This window comes from Sus scrofa, chromosome 3, assembly GCF_000003025.6.
Source record: "Sus scrofa isolate TJ Tabasco breed Duroc chromosome 3, Sscrofa11.1, whole genome shotgun sequence".
Taxonomy (NCBI): Eukaryota; Metazoa; Chordata; class Mammalia; order Artiodactyla; family Suidae; genus Sus; species Sus scrofa.
The window spans coordinates 78425357-78445871 of record NC_010445.4 but is presented as its reverse complement, the minus strand read 5'-3'; the positions used below and the strand labels follow the sequence as shown (position 1 = coordinate 78445871).

Genomic DNA, 20515 nt, shown 5'->3' with positions numbered 1-20515 from the left:
AGCAGTTTCCTGGAGCAGTTTACATATTGCTTGTGGGGGCTAGGTGGAATAAAAGAACTCTGTCCTCCAAATATTGGGAAACTCTGATCTGATCACTGATGACTGCTTCTGATCTTAAAGGTACAAAAAAGGCAGGCAGGCATTGTTGTCGCAATTCCCCTCATTATTGCAAGCCCTCCCATCTCGGCTAAAGTGACTACCCAAAGATGTAAAGGGACAGTGCCTTTTTTTTTTTCACCCTTCATCATTTTTCCCTTTTACTTCCTTTAAGAGCCAGACATTAAAGACTAGCACATTCACAAACTGCTGCATACACAAATTACTAAACATGCCAAGAGAAAGGCTCAGAAAAGATCTGAACATACGTTAAGTTTATACCTCAGTCTAATTTTCAGCAGACAGTCTACAACAATGAAAATACAAAAACTAACAAAAAAACCCACAAAACCCTGGGGAATATAGACACTCTGATCTCCAGAGTTACCACATTCTTAGATACAAATGTTCAGTGTTCAATGAAAAAAAATCAAAGACATACAAAGAAACAGGAACGTGGAGTTCCCATTATGGCACAGTAGAAACAAATTCAACTAGTATCCGTGAGGATTCAGGTTTGGTCCCTGGCCTTGATCAATGGGGTCAGGGATCCAGTGTTGCCAAGAGCTGTGGTGTAGCATTTCTGTGGTCACAGTTGTGGCTCAGATCCTGCATTGCTATGGCATAGGCCAGCAGCTGTAGCTCCAATTCAACCCCAAGCCTGGGAACTTCCATATGCCACAAGTGTGGTCCTAAAAAGAAAAAAGGGAAAAAAAGAACAGGAATGTATGGTCCATTCAAACAACAACAACAAAAGATAAATCAAGAGAAACTGTCTCTGAAAGATGTAATGGCAGATATGTTAGACAGACTTTAAAACAATTGCCTTCAACATGCTAAAAGAACCAAAGAAAAATGTAGACAAAGTCAAGAAAAGAATGTGAGAACAAAATGAAATTATCAAATAAAAAAACAGACAACCTAACGTAAAACAAAAAGAAACTATGGAGTTGAAAAGTATAGTAACCGCAAGGAAAAATTCATTAGGTAGATTAAAAGGCAGACTTGACTAAGGAGAAAAAAGAAATCAGTGAACTTAAAAATTATACAATGGACATTATCAAGGCTCAGGAAAAGAAAGAAAAATGATTGGAAAGCAAAGAGCGCCTAAAGGACCTGTGGGACACTATCAAGCGGACCAACACATGCATCATGGGACTCCTAGAAGCAGAAGATAGGGAGAAAAAGGCAGAGAGAATACGTAAAGAAATAATGACTGAAAACTTCCCAAATTTAAAGAAAAAAAATGAAATAAACACTCATGAAGTTCAACAAATTCCAAGTAAGATGAATTCATAAGACCCACACCAAGACATACTATAATCAGAGACAGAGAATCTTTTTATTTTATTTTATTTTTTATTGTCTTTTTAGGGCTGCACATGCAGCCTATGGAAGATCCTAGGCTAGGGGTCAAATCGGAGTTGCACCTGCCACAGGCACAGCAACATGGGATCTCAGCTGCGTCTGCAACCTACACCATAGCTTACAGCAACACCATATCCTAACCCACCAAGCGAGGCCAGGGATCGAACCCACATCCTCGTGGATACTTGTCGGGTTTGTTACAGCTGAGCCATGATAGGAACTCCAAAAACAAAGAATCTCAAGGGCAGCAAATTAGTGAATCATCAAAGAAAAGGGATCCTCAGTAAGATTACATGCAATTTCCTATCAGAACTTTGGAGGCCAAAAGACAGCAGGCAGTCACATTCAAAGTGCCAAAGGAAAAAAAAATGTCTACCAAGGATCCTATATCTGACAAAACCATCCTTCAAAAGTGAAGCAGAAATTAAGATATTTCCAGATAAACAAAAGTTGAAGGTATTCATGACCACTAGACTACAAGAAAAATTCAAGAGAGTCCTGCAAAGTGAAATGAAAGGACACTGAGCAGTAACTTAAAGCCATATGGAGAAATAAAGATGTCAATACAGGTAAACACATGAGCAATCATAAAGCTACTATTAATGTAATGATGGTCCATAAGAGTACTTTTTCTACATGATTTAAGAAACTAATACATTTAAAGAGAAAAAATCATTACTAGAAAAGTTCGTATTACTATAACCTAGGTTTACAATTCCAAATCTTGTTTTCTACATCATTTAGGAGATTAATGCATCATTAATTTATATTTTGGGGCACACGATAAATAAAGATACAGTTCTATGACATCAACAACAACAAAGGGTGGGGGCAGAGCTTTACAGGAGCAGAGCTTATTCTTTGAAGTTAAAACAGTATAAATTCAAATTAGGTGCTATAACTTTAGGATGTTAAGTGTAATCCTCATGATAAACACAAAGAAATTGACTAGAGAATATACACAAAAGGAAATGAAAAAGGAATAATTGTTTTTCACCAAAAAAAAAAATTACTAATGCAAAAGAAGGCAGTAATGCAGGAAGGGACAAAAAACCTACAGGGCACATAGAAAACAAATGGTGCAATGACAGAAATAATTTGGTCCTTATTAGTGATTACTTTAAATATAAATGTCTTAAACTCTCCAATCAAAAGAGAGATTGACAGTATGGATAAAAACACATGACCCAACTATATGTTTTCATCAAGAGACCCACTTGAGATTCAAGGACACAAAACAGGTTGAAAAGGATGGACAAAAAGATATTCCGTGCACATAGTAAACAAAACAGAAGAAGGGTGGTTATACTAATCAGACAAAACAGTCTTTATATCAAAAAAAGGGCACAAAAGATAACGAAAGATTTTATGTTATTAAAAGCTTCAATACAACAAGAAGACATAACATTTATCAACATTTTCACACTTAACTACAGGCCATTAAAACATATAAAGCAAAAAAAAAAAAAATCACAGTAGTCAAGGGAGAAACACACACTTCTACAATATAGTTAGGGACCTCAATACCCCACTCACAATAATGGACAGAACAACCAGGCAGAAGGTAACTAAAGAAAAAGAAATCTTGGAGTTCCCATTGTGGCGCAGCAGAAACGAATCCCACTAGGAACCATGAAGTTGGGGTTTGATCCCTGGCCTTGCTCAGTGGGTTAAAGATCCGGTGTTGCCGTGAGCTGTGGTGTAGGTTGCAGATGTGGTTTGGATCCACTGTGGCTGTGGTGTAGCCATTCAGACAGACAGCACCTTCTTTGTGAAACTTTGGCAGCCCAGAGTTACTAACTTTTTACCTATTATTAATCCAGCTCACACCTTGTTGTTACCACAGGTTTAAAAAATCTGTGTTCCCTGCCAAACTGGGGGCTCTAAAGAGGCAGTAATTGAGTACTAATTTCTGAATCACTAGAGCCTAACAGAGTGCCACATCCTAAAACCTTTGCCCTATATTCTCCTGGCCAATGTATTACACCAGTCTTCATCTACACCAATCCCTACTCTGCACTACTCTACCATTTGCAATCTCATAATCCCATCCACAATCGACATCTCAAAACTGGGGAAAGGCCAGGTCATATTACCTGTATCAAAGGGTGTGGTGTTTTGCTTCTACATACAATTGCTTAGAAGAGAACACTGTAAAATATTGGAAACGATGCGTGTTAGAAACTCAACTGTTAACAAGCAGTTAGACACAGGAGTTTGGAATTCAGGACTAGACACAAACTTGGGAGTTTTCTGACATAGAAGAGGCAACCAGTGACAGGAAAATCAGGAAGTGTGCTGAGAGCTAAGTGAACAGTTACAAGGAGGAGAGAGTCATTCGGGTATGATAAATGCTATTGATAGATCAAGTTGGAAAGTAAGGTTATTATTTCTTTTCCGTAATAGTAAACCCTCCAAAACGGAAGAGAGAAAAATTCAAAGATACCACCTGGCGTTCAGTTATCAGTGATAGAGAAAAACCAAAAGTTATACCAATGTTATCTAGTAGAGATATTTCATTCATTTCTATTTCAGAGCATCGCAGCTTCCTCTGAATAGCACCGTGAAATAAGGTTTCAGAGAACACAACAATGGGGGGAAGGGGGAGCATTAACTTTAAACGAAAACCTCGTTAAACTGTTTAACCAACTGAGACCCTTCCTTAATCAACCAGTGTCTCCCATTCAGCTGCCACGCTTTCCTTAGATATGCACATTTGTCCTAATTTAAAGGTGGGGATAGTTTAAACAGCATCCAGTTTCCAAAAAAGAACGGACAAAGGTGTCAAAATTCACGGAGAACTTAGAGAAAAAGTTGACTGTGAACTCCAGGAAGGGAGGGGTTCATTTCCCACAAAGCTGGAGCTCAGCATTTTTCACTTAACTTGAAAAGAGCAGCATCTTACAGCAGGGAGTGACGCGAACTTCATAGCACTACGCCTCCTGTGGCCCTAACATTCTGAGGCGAGAAAAGGACCCGCGAGCTCGCGGACACCCGCGCAGATCAGAACCCGGGTGGATAAGGGCAACGCGGGACCGTGCGCAATCTCACTCAGAACCCTAAAGTGAAAGACCCCTATCCCCCGGACCGGGACTCACCTGCCTCCGGAGTGTGGAAGATGCGCGGCCTTCGACAGCCTCTGAGGGGCGTCCTCACAAACCCCTCACTTCGTCACCAGACACTACCGGGGCGAGGGTCCACTGGCTAGGAGAAGGGATTGGGGAGGACCCGGCGCGCTCTGTCCCCTCCGTCTCGGAGCTGAGGCGCCACGGTTTCCTCAATTACTCCCTAGCCGCTTGTGCTTGCGATCTTTCTCCAATCTCGTCGCTTAGCAACCTGCAAAGCCGCCCTGGCTTCGCGACCCATCAATTCCTCCCGCCCTGCAGTGTCAATAGTTTTTTAAAAGATTTTGTTTCCGGGTCGAGCCGGCTTTACGCAGCGGAAAGTCTCTTTACCTCCCACTTTTACTCTCAGGGGAGGATAAAGTCTCAGCAGCGCACCAGTGGCTGATGTTGCTAAGGGATCAGGCTCTCCTCCCTCGAGTTGCGCGCGCCTCCCTTCCAGCCAATTGCCGGGCGCCCACCACAGGTCCTTTCCTCCCAAGCCCGCTTGTCGCCTCCTCCAATCACAGCGGCTCGCCCTCTAGGACTACTTTGCAATCGGCTAAGAGCGCAAGGAGAAGGGAATGAGAAGACCCTCCGACCGCGGGAAGTGTAGTTCAACACTTGAAGAAAATGCGTTGGAGATTGCGCCTGAATCCGGGCAGTGTAAACTACAGTTCCCAGAGGGCTCCGCGGTCTGGAGCTGCGCTAACTTTCTAACACCACTTGACCTTTCCTAGTCGGTTCCGCGATGCAGGTGATCCGACTCCGTGTGGCTCATTTTGCAGGTGTTGAAAGTGTACGCTAAATTCCTGATTATGGTGAGTGTGGGTCCCTGCATCCTGCCCACCTCCGAGCTTCGAGCCCGAATGTGGTGTTTCTCGCACTTGAAGGATTTCTGGAGGAAGGCTCTGCAAGACATTGCCTCTCGCACCCTGTGGAAAGCATCTACTCATCTGGGGACTGTCACAGTGGCCCCGTAATTGGGAAGGGATTGATTTCTAGCTGGGGGCTCCTAGAAGGACTCTGGAGAAATCGCTGTCCTTGGAGAGGCGCGATCTCAGTCTTGCTTCATGTTGGGGTACAAAACAACGAGGCTACGAATTTTCTCCAGAGCACGATATGGAGTTTGTTAAGGATAATAAGGTTTGATATGGGAAGGGGTGTTGGGTCCTAACCTCTTTTTCTCCTCTTAAGCCAACAGTGTTTTTAAGAGTTTTTGTCACAAAGCCCTTGAAAGCAGGAGGCCCACACTGCAAAGGTAGAGTTTCCCGGGGCTCGGGATTCCAGTCTATGCTTTTGGGAGAAGTGTTCCACCATCTAATTTCATGAAATATTATTTAAAACCTGCTCATTCATCTCCTTTTGTAATACTAGGACGTGTTGCAGTGAAGGCATCCCTAGCCACATAATTAGTGCAGATGTTCTTTACCGACCTGCATGTTAGGAATTCTAGAACCACTACTTTTAAATGTTACACAATGTAGCCATCTTGACATGAAGATGTGAAGGCCAGTATCTCCGTATCTTGTCTCTGCAGAAAGGAGGAAGAGAGGTTGGGGAGGGAACTCTGACATAGGAATAATGTGCATGCTGCTTGAAGGTGGCATTTGACATCAGAAAGAAAGACATTTCCTCAAAGCGTGAATTTATAGTTGAGACAATTTTTCTTCCATTATTTCAAAGTATTACAGTGGGTAGGGAATGTAGGGAAATATTTGAAGGAATGGAAAGATTACCAGAACCTGAAGAGATGTGTTTTCAAGACAAGGGGATTACTCCCTGCACCTTTATAAGGGAACCAGTGGAGACAGCTGCTAGTTCTCAGTAAGTGTTAAACCTGGGTTTCTTGATTATTTTGTCAAATAACATAATTAGTCATTTAAATGATGGTTGCAGTGATTTCTGACCTAATCTTATAAGAAAGCAGAGTTACTTATTATCAGATAATTACTGGATTAAAAATTATTTTGACACTCTTAAAATTGAGTTTATTGAAACCCAAAGAGAATGTGACTTGCTCAAGGTCACACAACAGTTTGCCCCCAAGGATCTCAAATCCGTTCCATTTTACCATATTGTGTCTTTCAGACACATATCAAGTCATTCTCAAAATTTATTTTTAGTTGCTTAGATTCTGGATAAAGATAAAAGTTCATACTGAAATGCAAACTAAACTGTGTATCAGCATTTATATTAATGGCTTTATTCCTTGCAATTCAGAATATTGGGATTCTAGAATTGGTAGGAATTTGGAAATTATTTCCTCTGATCTTAAAACATAGCCTGGTGAGGTCAAATGATTTTCCCAAGGTCATAGAAAGATCCTGAGCCTACATTCCTGCTTTGCTTTGCTTCTCCCCACCCCCCCAAACATTAGATCAAGCCAGGCTTCACCTCTGGAGGGTCACTCAAGCCCCAGTTACTTCCAAGAAAAAGAATCCACCTGTCAGTTTGCTGAAATTGACAGCAAAATCTCGCAGGACTCAGATCTCCTTGCCTCCTGGGGATGGTGTATGAACAAACACTGAGTTAGAAAAGAGCTATCTTTTGTAAGTTATTAAAAGCAGTTTAAAAAAAAAAAAAAGGGGAGCGAAGTCTTTGCTTGTGTTCGTACGGGAATGACAGCAAGAACAAATTGAAGGAATCTGAATATTGTTTTATCTTTTATATTATAGAAATATATGTAAATTAGAAAGTAGAAAAGGAATACATGGGTCTTTTTGTGGAATAACAGAAGGAACACTTAAATTCAAGCTTTACAACTGAGACACTGAGCACATGCACAAGACAGAGCCTGCATCTGCAAGAAGGTCATTAGTGCCCTGCCAAGAGCAAAGACATTCCTTCTTTGGATCTTGGCAGACTGCCCAGATATCTAAGTAAAGAATAGCAGTGAGTCTTCACACTGTAACATTGTGAAAAGTCAGTGGGAATCTCCCACCCTCCTTCATTCAAATGCAATGTTGCAAAGAGCAAGAAGAACCAAGTACACACCTTCTCTGTGGATCAAACACTCAAGACACTAGACTTCATACTACTGTTAACAAGATGAAATTACCTACCTGTGAAAATATTGCTCAGTTATACAGAAGAAGGAAACTGCTGAGGTGGAATTAGTAGCTGTTCACTAGCTGTCCACAACCCCTTCACTAGGAACTGATACTTTGAACTCACTTTTTTTAGTAGCTAAAATTAATGCCTAAAATTGACTGCACTATTCTTTTCTAACCATCTACCTGACTTTCTGAGATAAGCTTTATAGATAATAATATTCACTTTCCCCATCATTTCTTATCCTAGCTTGCTTTCGTTGAAATAGCATGGTTTTCTTAACCCTCACTTTCATTCATTCAACAAATACCTGTTGCGCACCATATGGGAGTGCAAAGAGAGACTGTTCTCGTGGGGGTTTCACAGTCTAGTGGAGAGTAGTAGACACAGGCTACAAGAATCCTTAAAGGAAAAAAAGTCTGTGTACAGAGCTTGCTACATACAGTTCATACTGTTTCGTGTGTTAACTCAATCCTTACAACTACCTTGTTAGGTAGGTGCTGTTATCTGCATTTTACTTTGGCGCAACGATACAGTAACTTGCCTAAGAACATGTAGCTAATGACTTGTGGATTCAGGATTTGAACCAGAAAGTCTGGCTTCAGAGGCCATCTCTTTAACCACCACACTCTACTGCCTCTCTAGACTCCTGTTATAAAAATTGGCTTATCCTCTTGTTTCCTACGTAAGGTTCACTAATGGATTCTCTGGCCTAAAACAGTACAAGGTATGTAATAGAAGACTGCTTCATTAAAACTACTGACATAAGTAATTTTGCAAACTATTGTCATTTCCAACCTTTTCAATTAAAGTGAATAAAGGTTTATTAAAATACGTTAGGTTTGCTTCCAGACAATTCCTTTATATTTCCAAGTTTTTCATAGTAATTTTTCAAGGTCCTACTATTCCTTCAACAAATATTGGAGCTCCAGCTACATGCCAGGCATTGTTTTAGGCTGCTGGGATACAAGAGTAAATAAAATAGACAAAGTTCCTGACCTTAAATAACTTGCTTTCTAAAAAGGGAAGAGGAATCATTTATTCCTCTATTTTCTTTTCCTCACCTACTATACTGCAGGGGAAGAGGAGAAAATGACAGAATTTAAAACATGTAAAAGCCATGTCATAAAAAAAATAACCATGTACAGGAGTTCCTGTGGTGGCTCAGTGTGTTAAGAACCCAACATAGTGACCTTAAGGATGCTGGTTCGATCCCTGACCTGACTAGTGGGTTAAGGATCTGGTGTTGCTGCAAGCTGTGGCGCAGGTCACGGATGGGGCCCAGATCTGGCCTGGCTGTGGCTATGGTGTAGTCTGGAAGCTACATCTCTGATTTGATCCCTAGCCTGGGAACTTCCATATGCCACAGGTGCAGTCTTTAAAAAAAAAAAAAAAAGAACCATGTACAATACAACATATAGTGTACCTTATAAACCTAGTCAATTTGGGAACATAAATATGTATCGTGTTAAAATTGGATTATTTGGGGGAATTAATTGTATTTTCTATAGAGATAAGAAAGCATAGGGGGAAGTTGGGGAAGAGGCCCAGAAAGTCAGACAGAAATTCTTCATAGATTTTCCCCTTTTTTCCACTCTCACCATGGTCACCTCTCCGGGGAAGAAATGCGTGTGTAGTCTGCCATGTTCAGATTCATTTCTCTACAACAGTTTACACTTCTTTCCTGACATGTTTTTTCTCTGAATTTTATAGGTACCAAATTAAGCGCTGCTGACCTTCAGAGGTTAGGGTTTAAAGTTTAGAAGGACCATTTTCAGGTCATGATCTCCTAAAATTGTGACCCTTTTCATAGAGGGAATTCTAAATATAAAGAAATCAGGAGTTCCCATCATGGCACAGCAGAAATGAATCCAACTAGGAACTATGAGGTTGCAGGTTCAATCCCTGGCCTCGCTCAGTGGGTTAAGGATCCAATGTTGCCGTGAGCTGTGGTGTAGGTTGCAGACGTGGCTTGGATCTGGTGTTGCTATGGCTCTAGCATAGGCCAGCCGCTGTAGCTCCGATTAGACCTCTAGCCTGGGAACGTCCACATGCTGCGGGGTGCCACCCTAAAAAGAAAAAAGAAATCAGATGCTTCCATCTGCAGTCAATTCAGCCACTTCTCTCATGTGGATAACAACAGGTGACACAGTGCAAGTACATTTACCCAGCGTTGTCAGAGGAAGGAACAATTCCCTTCATGGAATTTTTCTGTCTAATTGAACTTACCCAATAAGTTTCCAAACATTTTTGTTCAGTTCTTTTTAATAAAAATATTTTAATAAAAACCTTTAATTCTCTGAGCTTATTTTAACTTTTTTTAATGACTCAGGAACACCACTTTGAATTAGTTTTTTGTTGTTTTTCTGTACATCCTCATTTTGTTCAGTTTCTGTTGAAATCTATAAGATGACTTCCCTTTGCTATAACGAGTATGTTTTTTGTACTTTTACCCTCCTTCCCCTTTAAAATTAATTTCCCCTTGGAATCAGGCCGTCAGCTATTAACTCATGTTGCTACTATTATTTATTATTTAATACTAGAATTATTAAAATCTAGATGTTATTTTTTTGTTTTTCTTTCTCCTTAAAAAAAAATGTAGGTTTATTTTTCTTCCTCTAAGTAGTTAAGTTGAATCATGATTAATAGTTTTATAAAAGCTTTCTGGCTTCTTCTAAATGGAGAATTTTAACCACTGTTACTCCTCTTCCTGGTGTGAAGGATTTTTTTGCACTGAAACGAGTGGGGGGGTTTACATAAGAGGATTTGCAAGGTTCTAGTGACCACCAGGGTTTGTATCATCATAAAATGGACATCAACAGCGATAGGCCTATTTCAGTGGGAAAATATTCCAAAAAAGATGAATAAGATTTTGTAGGTCAATCCAGGATAGCAGGGAGGGTTAAGTAACACCAATAAATATGCAGCCAAAGGACACATGTTCCAGGATTTGCTTACTTGCCTTATGCATGGGACAAGTCTGGGATAAACTAGTCTTCTACTAAACCAGATGCAAAGAGTCTTTAAAATTTTGCATTAGGAGTTACCGTCATGGTGCAGCAGAAACAAATCCGACTAGGAACCATGAGGTTGTAGGTTTGATCCCTGGGCTCGCTCAGTGGGTTAAGGATCCGGCATTGCCCTGAGCTGTGGTATAGGTCGCAGACGTGGCTCAGATTTGGCGTTGTGGCTGTGGCGTGGGCTGGCAGCAACAGCTCTGATTAGACCCCTAGCCTGGGAACCTCCATATGCCAAGGGTGCAGCCCTAAAAAAAAAAAAATTTTGCATTAATTTTTTTTTCCTTTTTAGGGCTGCACCTGCAGCATATGAAAGTTTCCAGGCTAGGAGTCAAATCTGAGCCACTGCTGTGACCTTCACCACAGCTCGTGGCAATGCCGGATACCTGACCAACTGAGCAAGGCCAAGGATCAAACCCACATCCTCATGGATACTAGTCAGATTCGCTTTCATTGTGCCACAGCAGGAACTCCTACATTAACTTTTAAACTATGTGATGGTGGGAGTTCCCATTGCTTCGCAGCAGAATTGAATCCAACTACTGTCCATGAGGATGCGAGTCCCATCCCTGGCCTCCCTTAGTGCATTAAGGTTCTGGCGTTGCTGTGAACTGCAGTGTAAGTCAAAGATGTGGCTCAGATCCCAAATTGCTGAAGCTGAGGTGTAGGCCTGCATCTGTAGCTCTGATTTGACCCCTAGCCTGGGAACCTCCATAAGCCACGGGTGTGGTCCTAAAAAGAAAAAAAGAAATGTGGTGTATCTTAATATAGAGGATATTCTAAGTATCTTTAGGGTAAAATAGCCCTTTTTAATAGGATGTTAATGGTTCTGTTTCATTACAGTCTGAACCAGTCCCAGTGCTTGTGACTAGAGCAGTTGGTCAGATTGCATAGCCACCACCGTACTTACTGGAAATGGGTCTGTCTTTGATAAAGACCAGGTGGGGCAGGTATCTATAGATCTTAAGTCAAAGTAAAAATGTTTTCAGGAAAACTCTGTATTTAGTTGCAAAGACATTTTTAAATGGCAAAGGAATGGGTAAACCCAGTAAATGTACAGAATTCATATATCTGTCCAATAAACATTTACTGCAAGGGGTATTCTACATTCTACCATCTGAATCATTTGGTTGCATAGCTATGAAAGAGAGTGCATTACACTGTCCAGCCTGTTCTGCTGGCTCCCTCTCCTCACCCACTATTTCCAAATCAACTTCCTCTGCTGCTTTTTCCAATTTTTATTCCTTTGTGGCCATTCTTATGTGTTCCATGCCAAGAATGGATGGCACAGAGAGGAAAGATTTCTCAAAGCAAATGCGAAAAGTCTTCAAAGGCCAGGTTGCAGCATCGGACAAATATGCCAAGAAGTCAGTTAAGGTGATCAATACAGCATTTTACAGGGTTTTTCATTACCAGCACTTGAAACTTCTTTTTTTTTTTTTTTCTTTTTTTTTTTGCTTTTTAGGGTCACACCAGTGGCATATGGAAGTTCCCAGGCAAGGGGTCAAAGCAGAGCTACAGCTGCTGGCCTATGCCACAGCCATAGCAATGTGGGACCCGAGCCACAGCTTCAACCTACACCACAGCTCACAGCAGTGCCAGATCCCCAACCCACTGAGTGAGACCAGGGACCAAACCCTCATCCTCAAGGGTACTACTTGGATTCACTTCTGCTGTGCCACAATGGGAATTCCCATGAAACTTATACTTTCAACATTTAATGAAAATGAAATTATTTACCTTTTTTCCCCCCAGTGCTGTGCAATGTTCATTAATTACAGAGTTTTGCTTGGTTAGCCCTGCCTTTCTGGATTTCTTTTTTTCAAATAGTGTAGAAATCTATATTTGGAGGGGCTCAAAAATGTTTTATTACTATGACATGGAAATTTACTATTAGTTTATAAACCTATAGTGAAGGCATAGACCCTTCTGGAGCCTTTTTTGCTGTGTGAGACTTTGTTCAGACACTTGGTTTTGTGTGTGTGATTGTGAAGGGAGATGGCTGTAAACTGTGTGTGTTCTCAGTGACAGGAGGTGGTTGGTTTCTGAATGCTCAGATTTTCTCAATCCAGAGGAATTTTGATATGCTCGTCTTTTGAAGAGGTGAGTCTATGTGACTTTCTATTCTCTCTTTGTGTTCAGCCTATTTATTTTGGTTTCTAAATTTGTCTAACTATTACAATAAAGCCTCCTTTTACCAATTAAGTATCAGTTACCTAGAACTTACTTGTCACAGCAAAAAGCCTTGCTAGTTAGATATTTTACTGATTTTTTTGTTTTGTTTTGTTTTAGGGCTACACCCTTGGCATATGGAAGTTCCCAGGCTAGGGGTCGAATCGGAGCTGTAGCTGCCAGCCTGTGCCACAGCTACAGCAACACCATATCTGAGCTGAATCTGTGACTTACACCACAGCTCAGGGCAATGCTGGATACTTAACCCACTGAGCAAGGCCAGGGATCGAACCCGTATCCTCATGGATAATAGTCAGATTCATTTCCTCTGAGCCACAATGGGAACTCCTTATTTTGATACACTTCTTCCTCCCAATCCTGAATTCAGAGAAAGATGAAAGAAAATGGTATAAGATTTTTTTAAAAGTGGCCATTTATAACGTTCTATCTATTATAATACTTCATAGACACCTGAATTTTTGCTTTCTGTGGACATTATTTCAAATAGTTAATTTTTCTTTTCTGTAATCATTAACAGAAAATAATAGAAATAAGTCGAGTAAATATCCCCAGGTCTCTCAGTAAAAAATTACAAGGTTGCTTGGAGGTGTAGTGCTGCTTGCATAGTAATTGCCTCTCAGCCCAAAGTATCTTTTGGGGGAAAATATACACTGACACTAGAGTATTAGGGTATCAGAGTATCACATCTGCAGCTTGCTCTCAAATGAGCCAAAAAAAGACTAAGGGCAGAGTGTATGTGTGTGTGCAAAAGTGAAAGAGATGGGACAAATTGGAGAATCTGAGTAAAGGGAATGTGGGAATTAGTCTCTGTTGTATGCTTACAATTTTTCTGTAAGTTTGATTTAATTTCACGATAAGCTGTTTAATCATTTTATTAAAGATTTTTAGGGAGCTCTCTTTGTGGCACAGCGGAAACAAATACAGCTAGTATCCGTAATGGTTTGGGTTCAATCCCTGGCCTCCCTCAGTGCATCGGGGATCTGGCATTGCCATAAGCTGTGGTGTAGGTCGCAGACTTTGCTCGGATCCTGAATTGCTGTGGCTGTGGAGTAGGCCAGCAACTGTAGCTTTGACTTTACCCATAGCCTGGGAACTTCTATATGCCACACCTGCAGCCCCCAAAAGAAAAAAAAAAAAAATAGCCTGAACTGCTTTCTCCTAAAGATTGATGCAACAGATGTGAAATGGTGTGACCTGGTATTTTGACAATTATCCCGGTTAATTCTTAGCATTAGGCAAGACTGACAAACACTTTTCTTTCATTGTCCTCAAGCAAACTTTACAAGTAGAATTTCTTTCTTGGACTACTTTTTTTGTGTGTGTGTGTGTGTGTGTGTTTGTCTTTTCTAGGGCTACACCCATGGCGCATTGAGGTTCCCAGGCTAGGGGCCTAATAGGAGCTGTAGTGCCGGTTTACGCCAGAGCCACAGCCACAGCAACGCAGGATCCGAGCCATGTCTGCCACCTACACCACAGCCCACGGCAACGCCGGATCCTCAACCCACTGAGCGAGGCCAGGGATCGAACCCGCAACCTCATGGCTCCCAATCGGGTTCGTCAACCACTGAGCCACGACGGGAACTCCTTTTGCACTACTTTTGTGATTGAATCAAACACTGAGAGCCTTTGATTACTAGTTTTTTTGTGGCAAGTAGAGAATGCTGTCTGTACATAATGACTTCTGTACATAATGATGTTTTTACAAATGTTTTCCATAGTCACACCAAATACAAATGGGAGGGGGATAAGTTATTAGAAGGGAGGATAGAAACCTACTGGAAACCAGAACTGCAATGATGATTGTCCATACTTAGCTCACACAAACTTGATACAGAGGCTCCCTGTTACACTTCAGTCTCATTCTAGGTTAGTTTAGTTCATCAGTGTGGGGTCTGGCGCTCTGTGTGCCTCCTGTACATTCCGGGTTATCATGGTGGGAAACCCAGCCGATACCAGCTGCCTGACTGCCTCCAAGGAGGCAGTCTATCCATCCCCAAGGAGGACTTCAGCTGCTTGACTCGTTTGGATCACAACTGAGGTAAAGCACAGCTAAGAAGATGCCTTCAAATCTTATGAATGTTCAACTTTAAACACTTTCTGGGAGCCACATCATGGCTCAGCGGAAATGAATCTGACAAGTAACCATGAGGACTTAGGTTCGATCCCTGGCCTCGCTCAGTGGGTTAAGGATCCGGTGTTGCTGTGAGCTGTGGTGTTGGTCACAGACATTTCTTGGATCTGGTGTTGCTGTGGCATAGGCTGGTGGCTATCGCGCCACTTTCACCCCTAACCTGGGAACTTCCATGACTTCCATGTGCCATAAGTGCGGCCCTAAAAAATAAAACAAACACATTTTCTTACTTTTAAAATAGCTGAGTCTTAGTTTGTGCTTTTTTTTCTTGTTGTTTTGTTTTAATAGGAAGCAATCCCAATTTATTAGGACACCTTTAATCTCTAAGGCAGCTGAACAAAATACTTAATTTTCTCAGCTATATTTCATTTCCTAACTTTAATTACACATGGTTGCTAATAATGTCTTCTCAGTACAGTGGTTAAAAATTAGTCATCAGTACAGATAATTCACATGATGGTACATAAATTATTTTTGTCAGATATAAAGGAGATTATAAAAAGACTTTAGCTTTGTGTCTCATATAGTTCTGCTTCCTTTCTCCCTACAGCTAAGCAATCAAATTAGATTTTTTATTTTATATTTAATTTCACTTTATATCCATCTAATATTCTGCATGTTTCTATAAAATTTCCTACTTTTCACTACTTGGTAGCTAAATTTTAATTGTTATTCAGTCTCCTTATCATTTTGAGCCTTAGGTAAAAATGCCACAGGATCAATGCTTTTTTAACAATAGCTTTTTATAAAAAACTAATGGCCATGCCACTCATCTGTGCTAGTTTCCTAGGCTTTCTAAGATCTTGACAATCCCTGTGCCCTTAGAAGTCATGACAAATTTCTAGTTCTTGTACATAACCTCTTTCCCTTCCTCTATTTGCTTTCCAGGCCATCCCTCCTCATCCACAGCTCATCTGCTGGATAGGCCTGTGCATTTGGTTCTTTTTCCCCTGGAGAAGACAACTTCATTTCAAAGAAACTATTTTTACTGAGGGTGGTGTAGGTCTAAGTTAAAAAACTGTTCCTGGACTCAGTGGGTCCATCACTGGGGTGCATAGCAATGAAAATGCCAAGTATTTCAATCACAGCATAAGTGTTTATTTCTTGTGATGAGAAGACTGAAAAGAAAAGAAAAGAAAAAAAAAAAAAGAGATAGAGAGAGAATAAAGAGAGCTCCCTGGTGGCCGAGTGTTTAAGGATTTGGCACCGTCACTGCTGTGGCTCAGGTTAGATCCCAGGCCCAGGAACTTCTGCAGGCCATGAGTACAGCCAAAACAAACAAACAAACAAACAACAACAGCAAAACAGGTAAGGAGACAGGGAGATGGCTCTCAAAACATTGTCTCCCCAAATAGCAAGATCAGGATATTTTAAGCTAAGGGTGCATGCATCTGCATGAAAGGGCAACTGAGATCTTCCATGTAAAGATGAAATTCTGGATGTACTTGCCCAGGTCAACAACATGCTCAAACATCCATGCATTGCATATTCAAAAATGGCAGAAATTCCAGCCCAGGGGTGGAGATTTTAGCTTTATAATGAGGCAAATGTCACTCTAGATTGACAAAATCCTGGCACCTATTTGAGTGAAGTCTCAAGCCCCAGCAAAGGTCCACATCATCATTCTTTCGGCTCCAGTTCATCTGGCGATTGAGTGCTTGAGGGATTTTGGAACCTGCAGAGCAACTCGAGAACATGCTTCAAGTTGACCTTTACGTTGAAACAGAACAGAACAGAGAGTCTTTATAATCGATTTGTTATCTTTGCTATGGTTACTTCTCTTGCCTAATAAAAGTCTTTTATTTCTGGATTCTTTGTTCTTTTTAAAAATCATTAATTACTGAGACCCATTCTTCGTTTCCACAGGAAGACCTGGGAGGCCCTGTTAATCTTTCTCCCAGTCTTCTTAGAACAAAAAAGTGTTCTGAAATTCACACTCTGTTTCTTAATTTAAGATTGTCCAATATGTATTACAATTTCTCTTACTGCTCAGTATTCTACTTCTGCAAGATATAACATGCTCTGGTTTAACCCCATACCTTCCTTATTACAGTCTGGCTAACAAAACCACTGCTTTCAACTAGGAATGGATAATCTTTCAGCTCCGGAGGACCCAGTGAAGGAAAAAAGGATCTACATTTAAGTTTCCATACTAAGCTGAATGCTTTACATCTCATTTGTCATTTACTTCTCAGAGTAACCATGAGATATCTGCTATTATCTCTCTTTTTCAGATAAAAGACCAAAACCCAGAAAGGTCAGGGAACCTGCTCAAAGTCACACAGCTAGTAAATGATGGAGGCACCTAGATCTGCATGACTCCAGACCCTGTGTGTGTTCTTACATACGGGATCGAGTAACCTAAATCCACTCACGAACTCTGTGACCCTGAGAATGTGTATTCACGATATAAAATTGGTTGTTAGCTGTATGTACCTAATACAGTAGATATGTGAATTAAATGAGGTAAGGTCTATGTTAAGCCCTTATCCTAGTCCCTGTCACATAGTAAAACTCAGTAAAGCTTGGCTGCTATAATTATTACTGAGGTTGATGATGATGCTGATGATGAAGAGGGATATAACTAAGAACTGAGAAGAGTCACACCTCAGAAATCTCTCTGAATACTCCAGTTAATTTGAAGGACTTTGATTGATCAGCTTAAATTGGTAATATTTCCTGAGAGCCTTTGGTCGGTGGGCTCTGCTTTTTCCTGATTATTTAGCTGGGAAGGAATGGGTGTTTGGTTGAATGACTGGAGGCAGGAGATTGGGGAGAACAGGGATGAAGGAAAAGATGATACCATAAGGTGTTGCATTTGTAGACTGTGGAGTGCCAGATGGTGACTCACTATGTTGCAACAGGGAGAAAGAGGTAAATGACGACAACACTGACAAACTTCCATCTTTGCTGTTTGACCTGAGGCCTTGGTGGAGGCAGTCATTGGAAAATTCTGCTTCCAGAAGTACAACTAAATGACTTTGTCCCAGCGCCCGAAGCAGTTTTCCTTGTGGGGTGAAAGAATGATGAAAGAGGAAAGAAGGAGCCATTGCGTCAAATTTTGACTTTGGTAGGTGTTCCAGCATGCTTGTCTGGCACAGTGAGAGCTGTTAGGAAGTTTTTTTGCTTGTTTGTTTTTTGTTTTTGTTTTTCTTTTTACAGCTGCACCTGCAGCATATGGACATTCCCAGGTTAAGGGTCAAATCAGAGCTGCAGCTGCTGGTCTATACTCTAGCCAGGGATTGAACCCGTATCCTCCTGGCTACTAGTTGAGTTCTTGACCCACTGAGCCACAATGGGAACCCCCTAGGCAGTTTTTGAAGGAGCAATTTCTTCCTCCTTTACAGGCTATTAATCTAGTGAGAAAAGTAACCAACCCAAAACTCATTCTTCTTACATGAATAGACACTAGTTTATATAATTTGTCTTGGAATTCAGAGGACCTAGCTATCAAGTGACTGTCGCCTTCAGAATTCCCTTGTGCATCCTGTATATTTACAAATCAGAGCTCATCTGTGTCTGATGACAAGCTAATCTGACAATGAAACCATTTAGGTGGTGGCAGGGAGAAGAAAATTCCTGGAGCTGGAGAATGAATCAAAAATGTTTAACAGGAGTTCCCTTGCAGTGCAACATGTTAAGGACATGGAGTTGACACTGCAATAGCTCAGGTTACTGCTGTGGCACAGATTCTACACCAGATCTGAGAACTTCCCCATGCCGCAGGGGTGGATAAAAAAAAAAAAAGGAGTCAAATCTTTCAAACCATGCCACTGCTTGATCAACTAAGTCTATGTAATAGTCTAAATCTTTTGTTGTTATTTCAATGATCTTCAAGGCATCATCAAGGGGAATAAATTCTATCTGAAGAAAGCACTTTCTTTGCTCATCCATAATAAGCAGCTCCTCATGCACCTCATGGTACATCTCAAGTTTTATCATGAGGTTGCAGCACTTCTATCCCATCTTTGAGCTCCACTTGTAATTCTAGTTCTCTTGCTATTTCTAAGATATCTGCCATTACTTCCTCCAATGAAATCTTAAACCCCTCAAAGTCATCCATGAGGGTTGGAACTAACCTATTCCAAACTCCTACTAATGTTGGTATTCCCATATTAATCACAAATGTTCCTTTCTTTTTTTTTTTTTTTTTTTCAGGGCTGCATCTGTGGCATATGGAAGTTCCCAAGCTAGGGGTCAAATCGGAGCTACAGCTTCCAGCCACAGCCACAGCCACAGCCACAGCCACAGCAACTCAGGATCCGAGCTGCATCTGTGAGTTACCTACAGCACACAGCAATGGCGGATTCTGACCCATTGACCCAAGCCATGGATCAAGCCCCCATCCTCATGGATACTAGTCAGATTCATTTCCGAGCCACAATGGGAACTCTCACGAATGCTTTTTTTATTTTGCTTTGTTTTTTGTCTTTTTAGGGCTGGACCCATGGCACATAGAGGTTCCCAGGCTAGGGGTCTGAACAGAGCTATAGCTGCCGGACTACGCCAAAGCCACAGCAATGCCAGATCCCAGCCACGCCTGCGACATACACCACAGCCCACAGCAATGCTGGATCCTGAACCCACTGAGTGAGGCCAGGGATTGAACCTTCAACCTCATGGTTTCTAGTTGGATTCATTTCTGCTGCACCACAATGGGAACTCCTCCACAAATGTTCTTAATGGCATTTCAAATGGCATTTCAACCTTTCCAGAAGGTTTTCGATTGACTTTGCCCAGATCCATCAGAGGAATAGCTGTGGCAGGTGTAGCCTTATGAAATGCATTTCTTATATCACGAGACTTGAAAGTCAAAATGACTCCTCGATCCATGGGCTATAGAATGGATGTTATATTAGCAGATACATTATCCATTAGTCATATTACCTACAAGCTCTTGGGTGACCATGTACATTGTCAATGAGCAGTAATATTTTGAAACAAATCTTTGTTTCTGAGCTGTAGATCTCAACAATGGGCTTAAAATATTCAGTAAACCATGTTGTCAACAGATGTGCTGTCATCCAGGCTTGATTGTCCCATTTATAGAGCACAGGCAGAGTAGATTTAGCAGAATTCTTAAGGACTCTAAGATTTTCAGAATGGTAAGTGAGCACTGGCCTCAGCTCAAAGTCATCAGCTGCATTAGCCCCTAATGAGAGAGTCAGCCTGTCCTTTGAAGCCTGATATTGACTTCTCTCTAGCTATAAAATTCCTAGGTGATGTCTTCTCCCAATAGAATGCTTTTTGTCTACATTGAAATTCTGTTGTTGTGTGTAGCCACCTTCATTAGGTAGTTTAGCTAGAACTTCAGGATAACTTGCAGCTTCTGTGTCAGCACTTGATGCTTCACCTTTCACTTTTATGTTGTAGAGATAGTTTCATTCCTTAAACCTCACAAACCAACCTCTGCTAGCTTTCTTCTGTAGCTTCCTCACCTCTCTTAGCCTTCATAGAATTGAAGAGAATTAAAAGTCTTCCTCTGGATTAGACTTTGGCTTAAGGGAATGTTGTGGCTGGTTTGATCTTCTATTCCGACCTCTAAAATTTTCTCC

At 41.1% G+C, this 20515-nt stretch overlaps 1 protein-coding gene and 1 long non-coding RNA gene across 5 annotated transcripts in view; one reads left to right on the top strand and one right to left on the bottom strand.

Moving 5' to 3' along the window:
* Window positions 1-10718, bottom strand: part of WDPCP (WD repeat containing planar cell polarity effector) — a 291160-nt gene extending 280442 nt beyond the window's left edge. For 2 of the 4 annotated variants that reach the window (XM_021087467.1, XM_021087466.1), the window contains exon 1: window positions 4563-10718. The gene's annotated coding sequence lies outside the window, so the exon portion shown is untranslated. The remainder of the gene's footprint in view (window positions 1-4562) is intronic. The other 2 variants (XM_021087464.1, XM_021087465.1) reach the window with 1 other exon arrangement.
* LOC110260001 lies at window positions 5629-16770 on the top strand. Its single transcript, XR_002342641.1, has 2 exons — window positions 5629-5711; window positions 15849-16770. It is a non-coding gene; the product is annotated as an uncharacterized LOC110260001 (long non-coding RNA).